The following is a 17,350-nucleotide window of genomic DNA, read 5'->3' as shown; positions in this document are numbered from 1 at the left end:
TGATAGAAAACTTGGTTTGCTTTTATTGAAATATGGTGCAAATATATCAGTCATAGATGCCAATGGAAATGATGCACATAGTTATACTACTACATGTGAAATTATGAATTTATTATTGTCTCATGCCAGTAATAAAAATCAAATTGGTAAGTTAGCTTTTTTTTTTTTTTTATTTTTAAATATTTAAATTTCATTTGAAGGTAAGTAATTGATAGACTTAACACAAAGACATTAGACTTAAAATATTCACAAAAATGAAAGAAACAGTAAAATAAATGTCTTCATTCTTATCCTTTTTTTACACCTTAAGAACATAACCGTTCCATGACAGAGTCAAATTTTATCTTAAGGCTTTCATCCATCTCATTATGCAAAACACATTAAAAAACTCTAATAATGGTATAGTTATAAAAGATATATTGTTGATAAAAAGCTAGGGCAATAAGTATACAGTCGACCCCCCTATAAGATCGTTGATTTTTCCGTTTTATCTGAATTACATGTTGTACGAGTCACTTAGATTTTACAAATATGNCTTATCCTTTTTTTACACCTTAAGAACATAACCGTTCCATGACAGAGTCAAATTTTATCTTAAGGCTCTCATCCATCTCATTATGCAAAACACATTAAAAAACTCTCTTTAATAATGGTATAGTTATAAAAAATATATTGTTGATAAAAAGCTAGGGCAATAAATATATTTAAAAAAAATAATAAAATTAACATAAAATTGTTAATTGTTTATCTTTATATTATAAAATCACTCAACTTTCTGTGTTACTCTTTAACTTTATTTTTGGATTAAATATGACTTCTTAAACAAATTTTTAAAATTGACAGCTATGTATAATACTTATTCAAAATGAAATATTGAAAAAGAGCTTAATATTTGAGTAAGAATTGAAAAATAATTTTTAAGATCGTTTTCAACTACAGTTATAATTTAAATTATCATGAATCGTTGTTTATAATTGAATTTGGAAAGTTTAAACTATTTGAGAAAATATTTTTGAATTTATTTTATATAAAATTGATGGAAATATCATATATAAATGTTACTATTATTTTAATAAGTTGTTTTTAAGAATTTATATATCAAAAATCAATAATTAGCTGACTCTTTTTAAAAATTTCATTATATTTAAAATGAAAATATTCTTTTGTTCCAAATCATTGTCTCAAACATTTAACATTTTTCTGTCATTAGACTCATCTTCATAGGAACATATTGAGCAAAAAAGTTTTTTCTCCAATTGTCTCTCTGAAGTTAGGTTTATTGACTCAAAACATTTGCAAAGCTCTGAACCTGTAATTTTGAAAAAACATCTGGTATCATGACCAAAAATAGCTGACAGCCAAAATCTTAATTGAAATGTGGTTTTGACCATTTTGATGAGATTATTACATATTGTACAGAAATGATAATCTTATTTAACAATTTATTTTATTTTATTACATCTGTTTTATACTTTTGATAATTTTGCGTTTGTTTTACTAACATAATAGTGTAGAACAGTAGTTTCCAAATATAGAACTGAATCATAGAAAATAACAGATGCTTGCAATTAACTTCTATAAATAAGTTAATTGCAAGCATCTGTTATTTTATATGATTTGTAGCAAAAGTTTTGTAAGTTTCAAGCTTTTAAAAAATTTTGAAACAAATCATCCAAATGTATGTTAAAAAAAAAATAACTATATTTTTTAAGAGAAAACTGTCCAACTCATAAGATTTGAAAAAACTTCTATTATTAAAACAGAGAACTAAATAAAACAATGCTTTTAAAGATTCATAATTGGAAACATTTGTGAAAAGTGAACAAATGCCTAATGCAGTTGAAGCACAGACAATTAACTTTTCAAGTGTACTCTCTTGAAAAGTTAATTGTCTGTGCAAAAAGTGGATAGTTGAGAATACTACGTTTGGAACTATGATTTGGTTAAACTGTGTCCAATATAAATATTTCAATATTTTTTAAAGAAATTATATTTAAAAAATAATGACTAATTACAGTAATTGATAAGTATATAAACTTAGAACAACAATAGAATTTCAGAATACATTATATATATTTTATCATAAAAGTTTTATTATTTAAAAAATTTTTTAATTTAATTTTATGTGGCTTTTTGAATTAATATGAAATTTTTATTTAGATAAATGTCTTAATAAAGATGATTTTGAGTCTATAACATCTAAATTGAAATTTGAAAATGAAGAAAATACTCATTCTTCAATTAGAAAATCAGAAATATCTTTAGAACTAAATGAAAATATGACAGAAAACAAAATTAATAATAAAAATAATGTAACTCCAAAATCAAATAACATGTTAATTTTATATTTTGATTTGATTTTTATTCAAATACAAATAATTGATAGATTAAATTAAGTTACTACTAAATATTATAAAAAATCTTGGTGTTATAATTGGGTTAATTAAATACTTTAATAATTAGATAATTCAAATTATAGACAGATATGTCCTCGTTTGTTGATAAGATTAATAATGAATAAATTTTTAAAATAACAAAACATAAATAACTGGTGGATTTTTTGGGAGTAAGCACAAGATTGCTATGTAGAACTTATACAGAAACACTATTTGATGAATAAAGTAAATTTTATTTTGTACAATGGAAATGCATTTTGGGTTATTTGTCTCTCTTCATTCCTTATTGTACAAATTGATAAAACTGAAATGATATTTAAAAGTGATTGCTGGAATAGCAGTGTTCAACTGATTAAATATTATTTCAGTTTTATCAATTTGTACAATACAAACTGAAGAGGGGCAAATAACCTGAAATGCATTTCTGTTGTACAAAATAGTCTATTTTATTCATTAAATAGTGTTCCTGTTTGTTAAGTTCTACATAACAATCTTGTGCCTACTCCCAAAGAACAATGAAAAAAGCAATTAGTATTAAATAATTGGTTGAATTTCACATTTACATGCTATTAATTGGCTAGTTGCTAATTGCTTAATTAAAGAATTTCAGCCAGGTCTGTTGAAATCTTATTTGGGTCTGAAATAAAGCAGACCCTTTATCTTTTTGTTTTCTGAATTAATGGAATACATAGAATGTTTCTTCATTAATCAAAAGCAGTCTTAAAGATTTTATTGTCTGTTAGTAAAACTAATGTTAATTTTATGATGAACTCAGGCTTCTCAGAATAGCACCTGTCATCTCAGTCATTCAGCTGGTCGGATATTTTGTTTAAAACAAAATATGGTGACATTTTAAAATGCAGAAAAACTTTCTAAAATAAATTTTGAAAGGTTTTGTAATGGTTCATAAAAAGACTAACAATTCAAATTATGGGAAATGCAGGTTAATTTGAAGCAAATTGTATATTCAAATTACTAATGATGAAAATTTACATTAAATATGACAGCTTTGAAAGCATAATTATGTTTTTTTTTAATATTTTTGCTACTTAAATTTATCCAGATTGTCTGCTTCTGATGGAAAATAGATTTTTATTAATATTGAAACATGATTAATTATTCAATTTACTTTTTAAAATATATTAATATTTGAATGAAATAAGTTTTTTTAGTGTAAAATGTTGCATATAAAATTAGCTATTAAATTATATTGATTTTTTAGATATATTGGAATTTTTATCAGATTAAAACTTTATTTTTTTTTATAGGATAAACATTGTACCTAGGTTGTTTTTTTCTAGCTCCGATGATACATAAAAAAAAAAGACAAGTGTAAATAACAAAATGAATCTATTACCAAAAGTTAGGTACAAACATGGTTACTATTCAACATAATCACTGNGATAATCTCTTCTTAAGTACAAAATTCTATCCTGTGAAAATTTCTGCAGGGATTAATTTAGCCAAAGAATTTTATGAGAAAATAAAGAAGTTATTCAAGATAATATCTGTAATAAAATAATTTTATTACAATTTATTATTATGAATTGATTTTAAAATTATTAATATTTAAAACTGAAAATTTTCAAGACATAGAACTGTTAAATATTCAGTGTGGTAACATTTCACTGCAAAATATACCATCGAATAACGTCACCGCAATTCCATTTACAATAAATAATGGCCAATTTAAAAATAGTGTATGAATTTTATTCATTTTGTATAATGCTAATATATTCTTTATTAATTAAAAAGTTGTAATTTCAAAAATTATAACAATATATACAACATGTAAAAAATTTTTTATATGTTATTAATGTATATAAAACTAGAACTATACAAAATATTAAATTATTTTGAAGGGACAATTTGATGTAAAGTCAGAGTACATTCTTCAGAAGTATGAATTTCAAGTATAGTAAATATAATGTTTTTTAAAAGAAATTTTTAAGTTTGGGTTGATGGGTTAAGGCAATATAACACTCTGGTAACTGCTGTCACTGCCTTCTAGGAGGAAACTGGTCGGTATTTAGGTGATAGACAAATGAAGAAAATTCAAGAAACTTTACAGACCACCTGTTGGTCAGGCGTAAATCAACTTTCAATATTCAGTGATTTTATCCACTTGGTCATTGGTGCTAAAAGAAATTCCTGAGCTTATTGTTGATAAACAAGATATTTAGTAGGAAAATTTGAAACTATTACATCATCATTCAAAATAAATGGAATAAATGGAGATGAGTAAACATTGGTATAAGTTGAATAATTTGGTTTCTATAAGTGATGAGGGCCATTGATAGCTTGTATGAAGTGCAGAGTAAAGTGGGCCCTTTACCATATTTTGTTGAACAAATGAAGTATGAGGAGTGTTTCTTTATTAATGAAAAAAAGACTTAAAAGCTTCTTTTTCTGATAATAAAAATAACATTAATTTATAGAGGTAGGAACCGCTAAGGGCCCTAAATTTTCTTGGGGAACAGAAAATCCTTAGCTTCCTTGTCTTAACAAGTATTTAGAACTAATACAATTACAAACAGCAATATTATGTTTACATTGAACAGCATAATAATTTGAATAGAAAAATAAGGATCTTGTTATCATTAAAGTAAAAAAAAAAAAAGGAGAATGGTTATTCTTCAAAAAGGTATAACTTAAATGGCCATAAATAATTACTCTAAAGTGGCATGACTTGAAGTATATTAACTGATTCTGCTTACCTTGATCACCCATGTCTCAACTTGAAATACAACACAAATAAAACTGCACCACTAAGAAAAGTGTCAGAAGTCAAAATACTACATATTTTAGCTTAGCTCCAACAACCTGTTTATCATAAGAATCACAGTACACTGATAATATTATGCTTTTGTAGTAATCCCAGAAGTACTCCAAACAGTAAGAAAGGATAGAATCTACAAACTAAACAGAAAAAAATAATTTAATTTATGGTAATACATCACCACAATGAAATTAATAGACATTTGTATAAATTGANACAAAGTTAGTCAAAATCAAATTCAATATTTAATAATTCTAATAACGACTATGTACAAAAATTAGTAACAATCAACAACAAATTTATTCAAAGAAAAAAATCAATAAAAATCAACCCAACAAAACTCAAATCAATCTATTTGCTAACTTAAATCTATTCCCCTTTGAAACTTGACAAAAATTCCAAAGACTTAACTTATGTACAACAATTCTTATGAACTAAGGTCCTAATCATCACCTCAGTATACTAGGAACCTTTTTCCTCAACTCTCAAGACTTTCTCTAATCTTTGATCCACAAATCGAATAACTTCAAATCGCCTTGGAACCACTTTGTCACTATCGGACACCTCTTGTCGTTTGCTGCTACGAAGCTCACTATGCTCATTGCTAACTGAAGCTCATCTTGGTCATCTTCACTTGAGGTTTGGACTTTATACTGTGAGGTGATGTCACAATTCTGATTGAGATCACTCCCCTCATTTACATACTTATCGCTAACAGTTAACTTTTCCTTTCTGCCTGGCAGCCTATTTCCCGACGATACTCGCTAACCTTTTACATTATTCTTTTTGACACTTTTCGGGATGTTTTTTCGTTAAGGTTTAGCAAGTTCTTAAGTTGTGCTTGTGGGGTCTCCCCCCTTCTTTCTCGGTGCAGACTTACTTTTTCTGCTCGGGAGAGCAAGTGTGCGCGAGTTTTTTTCTACGGCACTTTTTTTCGTCAGCAAGTTGGTTCTCTTTTTCTATTTTTACATTTCTAAGGTGAGTGGCGAGGAAACCTTTGTCCTAACAAAACATAAGCCCCAAACAAAAATAGAATAAAAAGCAAAATAAAAAATAATGCTCGGACTTGGTTCCTTACATCTTTCAGACTTCCACCTGGCTTGGAATTTTTTTTACTGTGTTTTTTTTAACCTCTTCCTCTTTCCTGAACTGAAAACGTGACTAGCAGGGCAGAGGTTTGAGACTAATGACAATCTTCAAAACAACGTTAGGGCCCATTTCAAGTCATTGGCGGCAATGTTCTATTAAAATAACCAAACACCTTAGTATTTCGAGCAACGAAGTATTTAATAAAAATAATAACGTTTTTGACTATTTTAATAGTCTTCTTCAGTTAAACCACTTTAAAACAAAAAAGAATGTAAAATAGAATGCAAACAATACAACGGTATTTTTTTTTATTAAAAATTACAAAGAAATAAAAATAAAATAAAGTACAGTAGACCCCCTATAAAACGGGTTCATATAGTTCAGATTCCTATATGATGGTGAAAAAATTGCAACCGTATTCGTATAAGCATGCTAAAAGAGACTCGTATAATTCATTCAGTAAAACGTCATTGCCGACTCATGTCACAACAGGATTGGTCAAATCTAGACCAATAGCGGATATTGCACAAACCGTTGAGTTTAAATGAGCAGTGGACCTACTAAAAACCATTTATTATTTAACGGCCATAAAAATTATATTTATATTAATGATGTCTCCAAAGTTCAGTGAATTTTTCACAGAAAAATAATTTATCAGGAAGCATGCAAGCGCCATTCAATGCACTGCTCCATGATGAAAACAAGCTTAAGCAATGGTGTTGTTGAACGGTGCACACTTGGTAAGTAATCCTACAATTTTTTGTTTATAGCATAGTTTATCTAGATTATTGCCAAAAAATTATATGTATTTCGGGAATGTTGAGTTGAATTAGTCTAGAATTGATTAATTTTATGGAAGAAAACTTTTCAAACAGCCATAGTCCATAAACTGCATACGTGCTGGGCTGTGATTGGCTCATGTATTTAAGGACTCGTAGAAAATGAATATCGTAGAAACCGGAATGTATCTACCGTGTTATGGGGCAGGAGTCGACTGTATTAAGAAAATTAATCGTTGTAATAAATTAAATTAAAATAAAGTATTAAGAAAAAATTAATTGTTGTGGTAAAAAGATTTCCATGTGGAGGATAGACTTTCTGCATCTCTATGGTTGATGCATCCTTTGACAATATGAGCCTTGTAAATTTCAAGCTTTTCAATATGTTTAAGTACTTGTTTGTTAGTAGCGGTCCTAATTGTGGATGCTTTGTCCCAGTGAACATTAATATCCTGATGTTTAGCAAAGGCTGCAAGGACAGTACTATCCAATTTTTAGTAATGGAATATTTATGCTCTTTAAGCCTTTGTTTTAAAAGTCTCATAGTGGCACCAATGTAAACGAGATCTGAATTAAAATGGCGATCACTTAACAGAATAGAATATACTCCTGTACTATTGTTACAGTTTCCTTTCTTATCATTTCGTAGAATTCTATAAATCGTAGGATTACAACAATAAATCATTCTTAAATTATTCTTGTGAGCTAATTTTTTAATCATCAAGTGTAGGAAAGGTATATAGTTGAGAACTACTCTTCGTCTTTGGTTCATAGTTGTAGGTTGTTTATTTGTTTGATTGCAGTATTTAGCAATGAGAGCATTAATTTCAATTATATGGTATCCCTGTTGTACAGCTATTGTACGTATGTAATTTAATTCTCTGTATGTGTCAAACATACTCGTACAGTGTGTATAGGCCCACTTTATCCATGATTGCATGCTTAAAATTCCTAGGATCAAAGGAATTCTTCAGTATAATAATAGGTAGATAGCTGGGCTTTTGATAAATATTCGTCCAAATTTCACCATATTTACAAGAGATGGACAGATCCAGAAAATTTAAGTTAATGTCACTTTTTGTTCCATTGATAAAGTCAAACCATATGAGTTGTTATTAATTTTGTTAAGGAATCATTGAGTATTATTAATATGCCTCCAAATGATGAAAACATCATCTACATACCTTGCATATAAAAGTACATCATTTATGAAGGCGGGCAGTACGTTACTTTCTAATCGTCGTAATACTAGTTCACATAATAATGGGGATATCAGGCTCCCCAATGGAACCCCTCTTTCTTGTAAATGTGTGTTCCCTTCAAATACAAATAACGAAGTATAACAAATTAGGTATGCAAGCTCTAATATGTGTTGGTGATACTTCATTGCATTATTAATGTTAGAAAAAAGGAAGTCTCTCAGCTTGCAAAAGCAAGGTGGTAATTTTATAGATGGAAATAAGGATTTAAAATCCATTATGGTCATAACTTCATTGTCTTCGAGGTTAATGTTTCTGAGCTTAATTGGTAGTCATAAAGAAGTTTCCTTGATGCACAAAGACAATGCCCTTGTGTAGATTATAAGCTTCTTTCTTTAGTCTTATGTACGGAGCATAAACTGTTGAGGCAAGGAGGAGAGTTTGGAGGAGGATGCATATGTGCATGATTGCTGAGTCTTGTTGGATGTTGAACTCTGAATAAAGGAAGGCAGATTGATTAGATGCTAAGTACAGTAAAATATGTAAGATAGATTACAATGTTAAAGTTACATATTAAGTGAGAAGGTTAGTAGAAATTTAGGGTCAGGATTAAGTTTCTCTCCCTTCTTCGGAAATAGACTCCATAGACCCCATTTTTTTCTTTTCCATTGACTAGATTTTTTTTATTTCTTTCCTTCATTGGAGGGTCAGCTTGTCGAAGGAGAGACAAATTTAGGAATTCAATGTCACCAAGGAGGTGGAGGGATCCAAGGTTGTTCTTCCACTGACTCTTGACTTCTCAAAGCATAAGAATGCAAGAGAGCTGATTCTCTTTGTTCCTCTGTGGTGGAGGGTTCTGTTTCATCATCATCCTTGCTGTCAGTTTTAGTCTCGGATTCAGATTTTACTTCAGATTCTTGTGGAATTTCTCTTAAAATAAATTTGTCTCATGGATCCACTGTAAACAAGGTATCTCATGATTCGGGTTTCGTAAGAGTCAGAGTAGTATGTAAATCTAAAATCTCTATCCCTTCAAATTCCTGTCAGGCTGTAAAATACTTTAAGTGATTAGTGTGAACTTGGATTTGCTTCTTAATTTGGATATTTCCGATTATAAAAGTGATGGGGCTCAGTTCAGTTATAATTCGTTAAGGACCTGATCATCTACATGCTAGTTTTCTCTTTAACCCTTGGGGAACGACTATTTCATTAAGGTAAACCCAGTCACCCACTTGATATGTAAGTAGCTTATGAGTTCGATGATGTTTTTGGCATTCTCTAGCAGCTTGTTCAGCATGGTTCTTGCACTATTTGGCGCGCACTTTCCATTTGAAGGTATAGTTCCAATGCAAAATTATCATTTATATTGTATTTAATCTGAGTTGGACAAGTAACAAGTAGATTGGATCAAAAGTTGTTTGTGTGCACATTTGGCATCCATGCCAAGGATTGACCAATCATGCTCTATAGACACATACATCAATAAATCAATAAAACCAATCTTATTATCTTATAAAAAATATCAATAAATATTTAACAGCTATTTAATAGCTAACAAATGCTATTAAATAATAACAATAATAATACAAACTAACCTTCCTGTTCGATAATCCCATAATCTTGCAGTGCCATCAAATGAACCAGTTAACACAAGTTGTTCCCGTGAACTAAACCAAACTGATATAATCTCTCTACTATGACCCTAAAATAAAATTGTATAAATTTTAGATATATAAATATATATTAATAACCTTCTTAAATTTTAATTCAGGGTCATAGTAGAGAGATTATATCAGTTTGGTTTAGTTCACGGGAACAACTTGTGTTAACTGGTTCATTTGATGGCACTGCAAGATTATGGGATTATCGAACAGGAAGGTTAGTTTGTATTATTATTGTTATTATTTAATAGCATTTGTTAGCTATTAAATAGCTGTTAAATATTTATTGATATTTTTTATAAGATAATAAGATTGGTTTTATTGATTTATTGATGTATGTGTCTCTAGAGCATGATTGGTCAATCCTTGGCATGGATGCCAAATGTGCACACAAACAACTTTTGATCCAATCTACTTGTTACTTGTCCAACTCAGATTAAATACAATATAAATGATAATTTTGCATTGGAACTATACCTTCAAATGGAAAGTGCGCGCNTACGGTTAATAGATATATTATATCTAAATAAGTAGATGTTATATGTTTTTATCAAAGCAAGAATTGGCATTTAGAGGGCATATGGAATATATTGGATCTAATAACAGAGGTAATTATATTGAACTTGTTTATTTATTAAGTACGCACTAAATAATCTATTAAAAATACATTTAAAGAAAGAATTAACTGATTGCCCCTGGAAGTCAGCTTCTTACAGAAACACAGCTTCCCTATCATCAAATGTCACGGCACGCCACTGGTGTAGTGTTTTACCACGATAATGTCAAATTTCACACAAATTTGGTAACTCGTCAGAAACTGTTATAATTTAGATGGGACATGCTATCACACCAACCATATTCTCCAGATCGAGCACACTCAGATTATTACTTGTTCCGGTCTATACAAATTTTTTTAACTGTAAGACATTTACTTGAAATGACAATGTCAAAACTCACTTGGATCAGTTTTTTGTAAGCAACGATCAAAAATTTTATGAATATGAAATCATGCTACTACCAGAAAAGATGGTGGTAGCATGATTTTGACCAAAATGGTTGATATATATAATTCAATAAAATATTTATTTATTTATAAAAATATTGTGTTTTTTCCACGGAAAAAAACGAAATTACTTTCTGAACAACCCAATAATAACAAGTATTTAGAACTAATACAATTACAAACAGCAATATTATATTTACATTGAACAGCATGATAATTCAAATAGAAAAATAAGGATCTTGTTATCATTAAAGTAAAAAAAAAAAAGGAGAATGGTTATTCTTCAAAAAGGTATAACTTAAATGGCCATAAATAATTACTCTAAAGTGGCATGACTTGAAGTATATTAACTGATTCTGCTTACCTTGATCACCCATGTCTCAACTTGAAATACAACTCAAATAAAACTGCACCACTAAGAAAAGTGTCAGAAGTCAAAATACTACATATTTTAGCTTAGCTCCAGCAACCTGTTTATCATAAGAATCACAGTACACTGATAATATTATGCTTTTGTAGTAATCCCAGAAGTACTCCAAACAGTAAGAAAGGATAGAATCTACAAACTAAACAGAAAAAAATAATTTAATTTATGGTAATACATCACCACAATGAAATTAATAGACATTTGTATAAATTGGCAATAATTCATGTATGATATTAACATTTAGGGAGAAAGTTGACATTTTTACAGTACAGCTGTCCCTTGATAGTCCGACGTTTTGTAATCCGACATGCTCAGTAGTCCGACACACCCCGTCAAGGTACCCATCCCCGTTACGTGTCTGCTTGCACAGAAGCATGTTGCGACGTGAATCTCCCCACCCAATTCTTACACGATGACACACATTTCGTGTGTTTTCTGTGAGCAGTTCTGTTTGAACAGTTGGAGTAGGGAATATTGTAGGCAACTGCTAGCAAAACAATGCCAAATATGTAATCAATTTCGGTAATCCGACATCCCTTTGGTTCCATACCTGTCGGATTATCAAGGGACAGCTGTACTTATTATGTGTGTTTAAAATTCTAAAGAAAATTCTAATTAATAATTAAAATTAATGATGAATGATTGCAAAACATTTTCAGTAATACAAACTTTAATATATTATTAAATTTTTTAGCTAAAAGAACTAAAAGATGAAAATGAAGAGCAATACAAATATATGTGCAATGTAGAAAAGAGATTTGATCTCTTTCAAAATGGTAAAACATCAATAATAATAAAAGTGAAAACTGTTCATAATATAAAACTGAAAAGTGATATTTTTATCATCATTATCATTAACATAACTTTAAACATAATGAATTTTTCATTAATATTTTAAATTTGATATGTATGTAATTGTTTCAAAAAATATTTATAATCTAAAATGCAATTCTCTGAACTTTCATTACAAAATTCCCTGGATAAATTATTTCATACAAAAGTTTACCTAAGAAAGTAAGTTGTTAACTTACAAAATTTCATGTTTACAAAGAGATTTCATCCTGTAATCATATGAAAGCAGGATAATCTCTTCTTAAATACAAAATTCTATTCTGTGGAAATTTCTGCAGGGATTAATTTAGCCAAAGAATTTTATGAGAAAATAAAGAAGTTATTCAAGATAATATCTGTAATAAAATAATTTTATCACAATTTATTATTATGAATTGATTTTAAAATTATTAATATTTAAAACTGAAAATTTTTTGTTTTCAAATTTTCAAGACATAGAACTGTTAAATATTCAGTGTGGTAACATTTTACTACAAAATATACCATCGAATAACGTCATCGCAATTCCATTTACAATAAATAATGGCCAATTTAAAAATAGTGTATGAATTTTATTCATTTTGTATAATGCTATAATTTTTGAAATTACAACTTTTTAATTAATAAAGAATATCTTTATTAATTAAAAAGTTGTAACTTCAAAAATTATAACAATATATACAACATGTAAAAAATTTATTATATATCATTAATGTATATAAAACTAGAACTATACAAAATATTAAATTATTTTGAAGGGACAATTTGATGTAAAGTAAGAGTACATTCTTCAGAAGTATGAATTTCAAATATAGTAAATATAATGTTTTTTAAAAGGAATTTTTAAGTTTGGGTTAATGCGTTAAGGCAATATAACACTCCTAGAAGGCTGTCACTGCCTTCTAGGAAGAAACTGGTTGGTATTTAGGTGATAGACAAATGAAGAAAATTCAAGAAACTTTACAGACCACCTGTTGGTCAGGCGTAAATCAACTTTCAATATTCAGTGATTTTATTCACTTGGTCATTGGTGCTAAAAGAAATTCCTGAGCTTATTGTTGATAAACAAGCTATTTAGTAGGAAAATTTGAAACTATTACATCATCATTCAAAATAAATGGAATAAATGGAGATGAGTAAACATTGGTATAAGTTGAATAATTTGGTTTCTATAAGTGATGAGGGCCATTGATAGCTTTTATGAAGTGCAGAGTAAAGTGGGCACTTTACCATATTTTGTTGAACAAATGAAGAATGAGGAGTGTTTCTTTATTAATGAAAAAAAGACTTAAAAGCTTCTTTTTCTGATAATAAAAATAACATTAATTTATAGAGGTAGGAACCGCTAAGGGCCCTAAATTTTCTTGGGGAACAGAAAATCCTTAGCTTCCTTGTCTCAGTGGTCTTATAATATATTAAATTTGTCATTTTGCTGTATATAATAAAGGATATGATACACTATAAATACTATTGCTTGCATTAAAAGATCAATTATAATTGACTAATAATAAGAATTTAGATTGTTCTGCTGCTGCACATTCCAAAGGTTGTCTTTCTATTAATTAATTTTCATCATTTTAGAAGTATTCAACTCACATTGATACATATTTGGACAATGTGCTTGTTTCCCGATTATATAAACCTTAATACCTAGTTCTTCCTTGCAGGATAGAAAAAAATCTTTAAATATCATAATGGATGGATATGTAAATGTATATTTCAACTGTCTGGATTGATTCATTGTCATTTCATTATTCATATATTTATTGTAAATACAACACAACATGGAGAAATATTTCTTAATTCTCAGCATTACATTTAGAATAAAAAATTGTTGATATATAGCATAACCAATAAGTTGCTTTATTGAGTTCATATTTATTTACAAGTTACATAAATAAATGTGAACTCCAGTAAAGCAGTTTATTGGTTTTTGTTATATATCATNTTTAGAAACTTGACCAGAATTTTAGGATGGTTTAGTTTAGATGTTAACAAGTTGAGATACATAGATTATGTGAATTTTGTGGGCCAACGATGGGGTTAGGCATCAATCAATTATACAACAATTAAGAACATGTCTATATATTTATTTAAACAAAAACATACATCTATCATATATACATACATTGAATGGAGGTTCAATAAAAACTATGTTACGAATAAAAATAAAAATGTTTCGTCTTGATCAGTGCCGGCCCGAGGCAAGTTTTAGGATGGAGCGAGATCCTATTATGGCGCCCGGAGTGGAACCCTGCCCACGCACTCGACCCACACGCGTCTCAACAGATAAGGCCATTCACATACTGGCCACACGCTTGCAATTAAAATATCGAAAAGTGAAAAAAAATTTTTTTCCTTTAATTTTCTTTACCACTGAGGCGCCCCTAGAACTTGGCGCCTGGAGCGGCTGCTCCGTTCGCCCTTTGGTAGGGCCGGTTCTGGTCTTGATACTCTTACAAGAGAGAGGACTTCAAATTCTAAACCAATAAATCTATCCTTATTTGAGTTAAAAATAATACGTCATTTTGGTTCCTTATTTTCTTCTGGGTTGTTTATGGGGCTGACTGCAGTTTCCTGCATTTGGCAGGAAACACTTTTGGTCCGGACACGATCTTTCATGAGTTCAGTTTCCCAGTTCTAGCATTGGGCATTTGTGTTTGACCCTATTTATAGGATTTTAATTGTTCAATGATCTGGAATGATTCAAGTCATCTGAGGTGAGAAACAACAAGGAACTTCCTTGTTGAGTTGATATCAAAGTCAACATTTCTCCTCAGGAACTTTTTTCTAAATTGAAAGAAAGTCTTTGTGACTACAAACAAACATGTTTCTGTTTGTCAAATTTTTAAATTTTATCAGTTAAGCATAAAGTATTGGTCCCAGATTCTCACATAAGCATTCACGCATTACACCTTTGCTTCAAAACTTACACAACACAAAAATATGTTTTTCATAAAATGTCTTTGAATATTATTACAGATTTTTTTTTAAAATCAGATTTATCTGAAAGGAGATTTATGCTAAGGAAATCAGGATCAAGTGTCATTTTGGTCATTGTTAGCGTGTAACTAAATATCCACCTTTTGAGTTATGACATTTCTGATGCTCTTCATAGGTTCATATCAGTGATGTATTGTTTCAATTTATGATGCTAATGAAGTTTGGGTTTTTATTGTTAGGTTCTTATTCTTCCTATATCAGATTAGAGATATTAAATAAAAAAAATTCACACACTGAGAATTTATTTATTATAACATTATCTTCACATCATCTTCCCTGTTGTCTTCTCAATTTCAACTTCAGCTTGTATATCAATTTTATCAGTACTGTCAGAATTACTTTCATTGGAGGAGCAGACAGTGAAATTTGGATCTTTTGAATCCTTGTTTAATTCATTGCCATCGTCATTGTGTATTGGAGGTATATATGGTTATTTTTGTCTTTCTGTCTTGTCAAATGCATATGACATTCTGAGTGACATGACACAATATAAGTATCATTATTTCCATCTGTAGTTGGATTATTGGAGGGTTTGTTTCTATGCCATGGCTCATTTCATCATTTGAATTTTTTGTGTCTCCATACCATAGAGCTGCCATGCTTAAAATATTGGTGGCACAACTTGAAGGAAACAGGTGTGATGCTAATGACAGACAAAGAAAAATTATGTAAGCATTATTACTTCAGTGATATATAATCCTGCAAAACTGACATAACTAAAAACACTGGCAGTAATTCTTGTACAGTGACACAACTGAAAATATTACTATTGGGTTGTTTGGAAATTAATTTTGTTATTTTTACCACTAGAAGGATTAGTCGTATTTTTCCCACCATTTTCATTCTAAACCATATTATTATTAAATATTTTGACAGCTAGCATTTTAAGGCTTATTTGTAAAAAATTTTGTTTGATTTTGTGCAATTGTTTATTTTTTGTGTCCCATCAAATATGGAAGNGGATCTTTTGAATCCTTGTTTAATTCATTGCCATCGTCATTGTGTATTGGAGATATATATGGTTATTTTTGTCTTTCTGTCTTGTCAAATGCATATGACATTCTGAGTGACATGACACAATATAAGTATCATTATTTCCATCTGTAGTTGGAATATTGGAGGGTTTGTTTCTATGCCATGGCTCATTTCATCATTTGAATTTTTTGTGTCTCCATACCATAGAGCTGCCATGCTTAAAATATTGGTGGCACAACTTGAAGGAAACAGGTGTGATGCTAATGACAGACAAAGAAAAATTATGTAAGCATTATTACTTCAGTGATATATAATCCTGCAAAACTGACATAACTAAAAACACTGGCAGTAATTCTTGTACAGTGACACAATTGAAAATATTACTATTGGGTTGTTCGGAAATTAATTTTAGTTTTTTTTACCACTAGATGGATTAGTCATATTTTTCCCACCATTTTCATTCTAAACCATATTAATATATTTTGACAGCTAGCATTTTAAGGCTTATTTGTAAAAAATTTTGTTTGATTTTGTGCAATTGTTTATTTTTTGTGTCCCATCAAATATGGAAGATCAAAAGCAACATTTTTGGCATATTTTGCTCTTTCGTTACCGAAAAGGTAAGAATGCTGTTCAAGTGAGAAAAAAATTGTGTGACGTGTATGGAGAAGATGTATTGACAGAACAACAGTACCAAAGCTGGTTTACAAAATTTCATTCTGGCAATTTCAATATTGAAGATGCATCACTTTCTGGATGGCCAGTTGAAGCCAATGAAAACAAAGCAAACTGCTGAAATCATTGAGATTAAATTTGTCAAATTGAACTGTTTATGATTACTTGAAACAAATTGGTTTTGTTTCAAAGCTTGATATATGGGTTCCACATGTTCTTAAATAGAGATGCTCTCTTTGGTGGGATTTTAAGGAAATTTTTTTTGGAGCTTTTACCAGACAATTTAACAATTGATTCGAAAGTGTACTGCCATTGAGTAAACAAATTGAGTAATATCATCAAACAGAAAAGGTGGCCAGAATTGATCAACAAAACAGGTGTAATGCAGTAGTATACCGTCGTTAGAAGCGGTGGAGGCGCTGCTTCCCTTGTATTTTCTAAAAAATAAATACATATAAATTTTAATTATATGAAAATAATCGCACAATATTTTATTATAACCGCATTATGTATCTTATTACAAATTTCTATAC

The sequence above is a fragment of the Centruroides sculpturatus genome, unplaced genomic scaffold, assembly GCF_000671375.1.
Source record: "Centruroides sculpturatus isolate CEXI.00-Female unplaced genomic scaffold, Cexi_2.0 scaffold292, whole genome shotgun sequence".
Taxonomy (NCBI): Eukaryota; Metazoa; Arthropoda; class Arachnida; order Scorpiones; family Buthidae; genus Centruroides; species Centruroides sculpturatus.
Note: the sequence above shows the minus strand (reverse complement) of the source record.